This window comes from Rousettus aegyptiacus, unplaced genomic scaffold (assembly GCF_014176215.1).
Source record: "Rousettus aegyptiacus isolate mRouAeg1 unplaced genomic scaffold, mRouAeg1.p scaffold_m13_p_15, whole genome shotgun sequence".
In the NCBI taxonomy this organism is placed as follows: Eukaryota; Metazoa; Chordata; class Mammalia; order Chiroptera; family Pteropodidae; genus Rousettus; species Rousettus aegyptiacus.
This window is the reverse complement of record NW_023416290.1, coordinates 36,784,324-36,793,285: the sequence shown is the minus strand read 5'-3', so window position 1 is coordinate 36,793,285 and position 8,962 is coordinate 36,784,324. Positions and strand designations below refer to the sequence as shown.

Here is an 8,962-nt window from a genome sequence, read left to right as displayed (position 1 = left end):
CCTTAGCCTTGCTGAGCTGGAACGAAGTTCAGCAGAAAGAGGAGGCCTGGATTCAAATCCTGGTTCTATCTACTTGAGCTGCCCTTTACCTGAATGTTTTCCTCTACAGTGAGGATTTTCCCTTCCCTGCGGCTACCTGGGAGGACAGGTGAGAGAGCTGGAAAAGCACCAAACACAGAGTCAGGTGCGGAGGAGATGCTCAGTGCCCAGTCGTGGCTCTGACTGCTGGAACAGAATCAGGGCTGCAGGGCTGTGAGGAGCATGGCTCGGGCCTCAGAGGTGCTTACCATCTCTTCTGAAAGACGGCTTAGGGATTTCTTTAGGATTCTTTGACAGGGTGTCTGCTTTATGAACCCAACAACACTGCAGCCCCTGGTCTCAGCCACAGCTGTGGGCCAGCTAAGCAGAGAGGGATGAACGTGGGTGGTCATGCCAGCTCTGCCCTCGGGAGTCTGTGCTGGCATGGGAAGTGAGGCTGAGGGGTTCAGGGGTCACCAGGAACCACACCAGCTGTGAAGCATCAGCAATTTACTTCATGGATCTTCCTGCAAGTGGTGTGGGGCTTTTGTTGGTAAGGGGAAACAAGCAAGCGAGACGTCTTAGATTTCTGTGTGAATCTCTTTCCATACACAGAGGAACCTCATTCTATGGGTCAGGTAAATCTCATTGTTGTTCTTTATGGTTTAAGGGAGAAAACACTGGGGAAAGATAGTTATACTCCACATAGCCAGAAATAGCTTCCTTCCCAGGGCTCTGTGCAAGGATTTCTGCTGGGAGCTCATATGATTGCTCTGCCTGCTGCCAGGACAGGGCGTAGAGGACCAAGGAGCCACCAGTCCAGGGCCCGAGATGCAGATTTTGTTTGTAGAAAACAAAGCTTAAAGCTGATGCTATTTTATCCCACCTCTTAGAAGCATCATTTCGCAATCCACCAGTAATTATAATAGGCCTAGTTTTACCAGCCATTAAAAGAGACATCATTAGGGCTATGGCCATGCTACCCTGAACATGTCGGATCCTGTCTGATCTCAAAAGCTAAGCAGGGTCAGGACTGGTTAGTACTTGGATGGGAGACCACTTAAGAAGACCAGGTACTAAAGGCTTAAAAAATAAAGATTGTAAGATGACAAGGTCCTTGCAATCTGTGAGGTCAACCAAGGGATTGCCTCACATAAAAATAAATAAATAGATAGATAGATAAATGAATAAATAAATGATTTGGCTAAATAAAATAGACATCCTTAGTTTGCACAGCACATATAAACCAGGAGAGTGAGCAAAAACCTTCCACAGGTGTTTTCCCATCCAACACTTAGAAAAGTTGGTCGGTAGCATGAAAATTGGAGAAATGAGGAAACTGAGGCATCCAGAGTCATCTTTTAATGTTCCTAAAGTCATAAGTAGGACATTGCAGAAAGGGCTCAAACCCAGGTCCTCAGACTCAGCTCCTTATTACGCCATTTCGCTTTACTCATTAGCAAGTTTTGCACTCATGCATAAGTCAGTCACGTCACCAACCTGTGCCTTGGCCTCCTTATCTGGGGGCATTATGAGCACAGGATCTGGACTGAGGTAGTGGCTCTGCCACTACTCGCTCTGTGCCCTTGGCGCGTCCCGGAGTCTGCTGCTCTGTCATCCAGATAAGGGAAGAACGTCACACGACGTGATCGCCAGCCACGTAATAGATGCTCGGTAAATGGTGTCATCACTGTTATTAATAATAGCATACTCTAGCTCAGCTTTATTTAATAGTTCAGCTCCAACAACACAGATGGCCCTTTGGTACTTTATGTATTTACTTTTATTGATTTATTTAAACACGGGTTATTTAATTTGAATATAGACGGCTGGGGTTTAGGGACTCCCGTAATTCTCTGTGATACCAACCCTCACCCCTTTCCTCCTTTCCGTGGCACCCTCCTTTTATATATTTATTGATTGGACTTGAACCATGTGACAAAAGAATTAAAACTACTGATATACATGTGTATTAACACAACAAGTGCAAGGAAATATCCCCCAAGAAAACTCACAGAAAGCTAGATGAATTCATTCTAACAGCTTATGAGTAGAGAAAATGAGGAACAGTTTGGAAAGGCTGGACCCACTGGCTTTAAATAGACTTTGCACCTTGGTCTGGTAGTTTTGTCCTCAAAGCAAAGCCATCGAACAGGCCCGTCTGAATCTCCGTGCGTCTGGATTCTACATGCTTCCTATTGTGCCCTAGGAAAGGAAAACAGTTTATCCAGTAACCCGCCTCCCCAGGCAGGAAGAGGCCGGAAGGGAGGCAGCTCGCAAAGTGAAAAAGTTCCTTTTTAGAGTGTATGATGTCATGTATAGCTCCTAGAAAATCAGAATCAGGTCTTCGGCACAGATGGTCCTGCCTGATGGTCCCAGCCAGCCTTTGCAGTGATTGCTGAGACAAACCTAAAGTAACAGGACTTTCTACCAAGGTGAGTGAATGGCTATATTTGAAGGGGAAATGATGCTCTAAACTTGAATATTCATACTCAGATTATTGGGGCTCTCTTTTCTCTTTTTCCTTTGTTTAGATTCATTTTTCTAAGAGCTACAGCAATGTTTTCAAAATGAAACTTTTTAAAACACTGCACCTTAATGAGGCAATGGTTTGCTTTTTTTCTAAATTGAATCAACCATTTCATATCCTATCTATCCCTCCTGGGGTGGAGACAACTGCCCCCATGAAGAGCCACCTCTGAATCACTGGCTCCATCTCATTAACCCATGTCAGGAAGATCTCATGGCCGATACACACAGGCTGTAAGTGAGGGAGTGTACTCAGATACCTGGGTTTGTATCCTGGCTCCCCACTTAGAGCTGTGTGAGCTTGGGCAAGTTACTTAACCTCTCTGAGCTTCGGTTTCCTCATTGGTAAAATGGTGATGTCTCATACGGTTATAATGAGAATTAGGAGAATTAAGACAAATAAAGCATGCTTCCAATAGTGCCCAGCACATGGGAGGTACTTGGTGAGTGGAATCTATTATCAGAAACCATTAGCAGGCATAAATTCTATAGTAATCTAATAGACCCCCTTACTCGAACACTGAGTGTGTCCTGACCACTCTCTGGTCATCTGGATTTATGACTTTTGGACACAGGAGCCAGGCACTGCCCAGCACTCCATCTGTGCACACCACGCCGTGGAACCTCAGAGAGCCATTCGCTGAGGCCCCGAGGGGCAGGGGCACCTTTGCTCAGCCACATGAGGGTGAGAACTGGAGATCAGGTGGCCTTGGTCAATAGCTACCTTAAGATTTTAAATTTTTGGCAAAGGAAGAAGCACTCTCAAGATGGAAATCACGTGAAACTAAGTCTGGATATGTCTGTTGTGCCTAAGAAACAGCTTATGACGTGGGTATTCAATTTCTGTAATCTGTTCTAAATTTAAGCATGCAAAATGTCAAGTTATCTTGCTATTTTATTTGGGTTAAAAAAAAGATTTAGATTTATGGCTGGATGTTATAAGAACTGCTGCTTCATTTCAAATCCTGGCAGGCCCCTCGAAAGCAGCAACTGACCAAGAAGTCGCTTCCTGAGCTGAAGGTCAGTGTGTTGGCCCCGGAATGAACACCAGTGACAAGAGCCAAACCTTCTCTCCTGCCACTTAGGGGGCGGGGGTCTTAAGGCTCCGACTGCTCCTGGCACCACCTGCGCTCCCCATATCACCCCAACCCCCTGCCTTGCATCCCTCCTACAAAGCGCTGTCTCAGAGCCTCCCAGGGCACCACGCACGACCTGCAGCGTGGCACCCCCCTGGCCGCTCTGCAAGGTGTGCCCCACCTGAAAGGGCTCCCCTGGACCTAGCTGGGGACTGAGGGACAGTGCCTGGCTTTGGGATCCCACGTCATTTCTAAATGTCCCTGCATGTCTGGGACTTAAAGAAATTACCAGGGTAGTGTAAATATGTGTCTCTCGGTTTGTTTTCTTAGGTAACAGTTTTCCCATTTCCTTATCAAAGACCTGGCGGGAAAGCTATGTGAAGGCTAAAAATCCTCTCTGAAAAGACAAAGGAAATGGGATCTGGGAGCACATTTTATTCATTTTCTAACCAGGCCTGGTTATACTCCCTGCCTGGTATAGATAAGCAAACTTATTTCCTTTTTTTGTAAGTTGGAGCCAAGATGGCAGAACTCTGTGGTGTTTCTGGTGTTTTCACAGGCTGAGTAATAGTGTCATAGATCATAAGTTGTCAATTACTCCCCACGGCAAGAGCTGCACCAAAGGTCACCCAGTCTAAAGCCACCCCCCGATCAACTGCACTCTCATCTCCCCCATTTTAATTCTCAGTACGTTGCTCCCTGATAGATTTTATTTTATTTTTTTTTTATCTTCAGTCTCCAGAGCACAAAAATATAAATTTCTGAAGTCAGGCTCGACCGGCCGTGTCCACAGAGCCCAGAATAGTGCCTCATTTCGCACTCGAGGCTCTTTGCAGCGTTAACTGCTGTTATGTAGGAAAAGCTGGGAAACGAGTGGAGAACCAGAAGAGGAAGGAGAGCTCCCTGGGGCAGGGGGGCATCTGGACACCCGCCACGGAAAGGGAGCTGTTTCCAGGAGCAATCCAAGGCCTGAGCGATAATGTGGAGGTGGATGGGAGTCGAGAAGGGCAGCTTCCTCCTCTCTCCATCGCTGGACCTACAGGAATAAATAAGAATTTCAAGCTGCGACCTCGCTTTCCAGTCAAGCTTCTTCAGCGAGCTGCTTGATGTTCACGTGATCCGTTTCTCGTTCTCTGTGCCCAAGAACCGTCTCAAACCAGCCGCTGGGATCCGTCCTCCCCTGCTCCCAGCACCTCCATCACAGCCACAGGTGTGATGGCACCAAAGGCCACGCCAGACCGCTGGCGGGAGCGCAGCAAACTCTCCGTGAGCGTCCATGCCTACTTTCCTAAACCGAGACATCACACACTGACTTTGTGTGGCTCTGTTGACTTTGCTCACTGATTTTCAGAGACATCGGTCAAGGAAGAGCCCACGGGAGGGCAGAGGGAGTGAGGCCTGGGGACAGCACTCAGTGGGGAGCAGCTTTGAGCAGTGAATTGATCTACTCAGGCTGTGTAACGAAATGCCAGGACTCGGCTTAAACGACTTTTTTCTTAGTTCTGAGGGCTCGAGGTTCAAGATCAATGTGCCAGCAAGTTTGGTTTCTTCTGAGGCCTCTGTCCTTCTCACTGCGTCCTTCACTGTGTCCTCACAAGGCCTTTCTTTTGTGTATGTGCATCCCTGATGTCTCTCTGTGTGTCCCCAAACCCTAATACCTCATCTTAACCTAATCACCTCTTTAAAGGCTCTATCACTAGATACAGTCACGTTCTGAAGTAAGAGTTAGGACTTCAACATGTGAATTTTGGAAAGACAGTCCAGCCCATAATGAGCAATATAAGAGTGCGGCACCATGGGCACCACTGGCTTTGGAGGTTTGACAGGATGAGAGGTGGAAAGGATAGAGACACTAACAGTTAGAACCAGTGAGGGGGGCTGTCTGGAGTTTAAAGCAATAGGGATCGTGTTGTGGGTTGCACTGTGCTCTCCTCCTCCTTCCCCCCAAATATGTTGAACTCCTAATTTCCATTGCCTCAGAATGAGACATTTTTTTGGAAATAGAGTCTTTATATGGGTTATGAAGTTAAAATGAGGTATTAGGGTGAAATTTGACTGTTATCCTTAAAAAAGGGGGAGGAATTTGGACACAGAGAGACAGAGAAAGATGATGTGAAATGAGGGTTTGGAGGGGTGAATATGAGCCAAGGAATGCCAAAGATCGCCGGTAACCCCCCGACAGTTTTCAGAGGGAGCACTAGCTCTTTTTTTGACCTCAAAATTTTGATATTATTTTTTATAACATCAATGCTAGATTTTTCCAAATTTAGAAGTTAAAGAAAATTTACTTATCCTCCTTTCTTGTGTCTCAGACCTATTTTCTGGAATGATTTTTCTCTTTATGGTACAGTCTTTAGAATTTCCATTAGTGAGAGTTTGGAGGTCAACTTCCTCAGTGTTTATCTGAAAATATCTTTATTTTGCTCTCGTTCTTGAGAAGTAGTTATGTTAAGTATGCCAATCTAGGTTGACAGTTATCTCAGCATTATGAGGATATTTTCCTACTGCTTTCTGACTTCCATTGTTGTTGCTAAGTCAGCTGTCAGTCTAATTGTCACTTGTTTGTAGTCATCTTTCCTTTCTCACTGGCTGTCTTAAAGATGTCTTTGTTTCTGATTCTGCAGGTTTGCAAAGATGTGTATAATTACTTTCTTTTGTCTACCTTCTTTTTATTCTTTTTTTTTGGAAGTCATAGGACTTCCTGAATCTAAGAGTTTGTGTCCTCATAGTATTTGGGGCAAAACATTTTTTGGCGTGTGGGATGTGTGCTAAGAAATGTTTTATTTCAGAACAATTTTAGGTTTACAGAAGCACAGATAGTGCACAGACACGGGGTAGTACGCATACCCCATACCCGATTTCCCATATTGCTAACATTTTACACCAGTAGGGTACATTCTCATTCTTTTTAAAATTCAGATTCTCATCAGTTCTCTCTGTCTTCTTCTTCTGTAACTGACTAGATATATTTTGGCATTTTTACTCTATCTTAAATGTTTCTTAACCACTCTTTCATATTTTCCATCTTTTTTGATCCCTGTGCCATGTAATTTATTTAGACCTAGTTTCCGCTTCACCAATTTTCTCATCAGTTGTGTCCAAACTGCTGTTTAACCCACGGATTAATATTTTATATTTTATTTATTATAATTTTTATTTCTATAAATTTTATTTAGATATTTTTATAATTTAATTTAAATATTGTCACTTTGGTAGTCTGCTATTCCTTACTTGTGTTTTTAATTTCCACTTTGTTTTTTTAAACATGTTGTATTCTCTATTTGATAGTCCCAATATCTGAAGTCTTTGTAGTTCTGTTATTTTTTATTCTGACTCATAAAATATTGTTTTATCTTCTGTTTTGCAGTTTTTTTCTTTGTAAATCCATATTTTCTGCAATTCTATCAATGGAAGTTGTTTGAAGCCTGGATTGAGAGTATAACTATTGTTTGCTTTTGCCAAATAGAGGTACTACAGACAAGAGTCACCTTAAATGACAGTACTAGGGTTAGGAAAGGGGGTTACTTGGTCAAGTCCAAGACAGACAATTGTTCCTGTTTGTCTCTGAGTTTCTATTGGCTTTTCTTATCCAAATGTCCCCGTTCTCTGTGGGTTTAACTCTTTTTAAAACCTGGAAATACTTGTAGCCTTTGATCTGCCTCTACTTTGAATTCATCCCTTTGGGAGCTGATGTTCTGGGCCAGCGGGATGCACACAACCTCCCAGGTTTTACCTGCTTCCTGTGCTATGCTGGCCCGCTTTCCTGGATCACTGCGGCTGTTCTGCACCTGGTTACCACCATGATGCTCTCCAAATCATATATAAGTAAATGTTTTATACTTATTACAAAACATTCAAGTATATAATCATACATACTGTGTGTGCATATTTAAATGACATCTCGCATATATATTTTTATGAATCTGTATAATTGAGCAGTTGTTAATGTTATGCTGAAGTGGGTACGGGATGAGAAGGAAGGAAAGATGAGTTCATTCATACTATGGCAAGCGACAAGCAAAATAAGAGAGACAATGATTTGTCCAATGTATTTCCACTAATGAGATAAGAATATTAGTGGGATACCTGTTTTAGCATTCAACACCTGGTTAAGGTGGATAAGAAGCGAAAACTTTGATTAAGAATTCCAAATATTTATGTGGTTCCATAGTGTAGTGGTTAGCATGTCTGTTTTACATGCAGAAGATCCTGGGTTTGTGCCCCAGTAGAGCCACAGTCCATGGGTCTATGGCCATGCCACCCTGAGTGAGCCTGATATCTGATCTCAGAAGGTAAGCAGGGTCGGGCCTGGTTAGTACTTGGATGGGAGACCACCTGGGAAGACCAGGTGCTATAGGCATAAATAATAATAATAATAATAAAATTAAAAAATTTTTTTTATAAATTCCAAATACGATAGCAATTAATTTTGGACACCATAATTTCCACACAAAGGAAAGAAGAGACAGGCAGGGGGAAGGCAGAACAGCTCCCCTGTGCTGCTGACTTTGCCAGCACCTGAGCCCTCGTGGGAAGTTAGCAAAAAGGTGATGTTAGCAGCTTTAGGCACATGACCAGCAACATTTCCAGACACTTCCTGATCCAATTCTTAGTTTTCTTTACAGTCTCACTTAGCAAAAGTGCACCTTTACCTTCACAGCTAATTATCTGAGTTATCACTGTTCCAGTTGCTCTCAAAGTCACTGTTTGAGCCTTAGCTCTCTTCCTGGCTCCCTTAACAGCCCTTTACATACATAGATAAGTATAGCTCTCCTGCTTCTTCTTTGGATCTGTGTGCCCGGCCCACCAAGGCAGCATACGGCTCTAGTATTGACCACCTACCCTTAAAATGGGGCCTAGTAAGGAGAAAGCTGCTCACAAGACAAATAAGTGTGTTTAGGACTTTCGTGCCTGGGCATACAAAGGATGCACATCTGTATGTGTGGAGAATATATGTGTGGTTTGGTCAGCTTGCCTTTGAATGAGGAAGGTCTGAAACATCACTAGTACTGAAATAAACCCTTTGTTTACTCTAAGCCACTGAGGAACATTTAGTGCATCACTGTTGAGAATGCTGTATCCCTGTAACAATCAAAAAGGGTTCACTGTTGGCAGTGAGCCCTGGTGATGACGATCCATGACTTTTATCTTTGATGACTTTTCAAAGCCAAGGCCCTGGTGAACTTTTCCTCTCATTTCTAGGTCATAGTGAGAAAATCTGGAGTCTATATGACTGCAAACAAGTAAAATATCTCAAGAGGAGAACTATTCTTTTCTTTCTAAAAGATGTAAACCAGAGATGGTGCTTTATTTTATGAAATCACATAACAGTATGAATT

The 8,962-nt window shown here is 43.5% G+C and overlaps 2 pseudogenes; both read left to right on the top strand.

The window, feature by feature from the left end:
• The first annotated feature begins 984 nt into the window (after nucleotides 1-984).
• On the top strand, nucleotides 985-1,103 carry LOC118612310 (annotated as a pseudogene).
• Nucleotides 1,104-7,867: 6,764 nt separating this feature from the next.
• On the top strand, nucleotides 7,868-7,983 carry LOC118612105 (annotated as a pseudogene).
• Nucleotides 7,984-8,962: the final 979 nt, after the last annotated feature.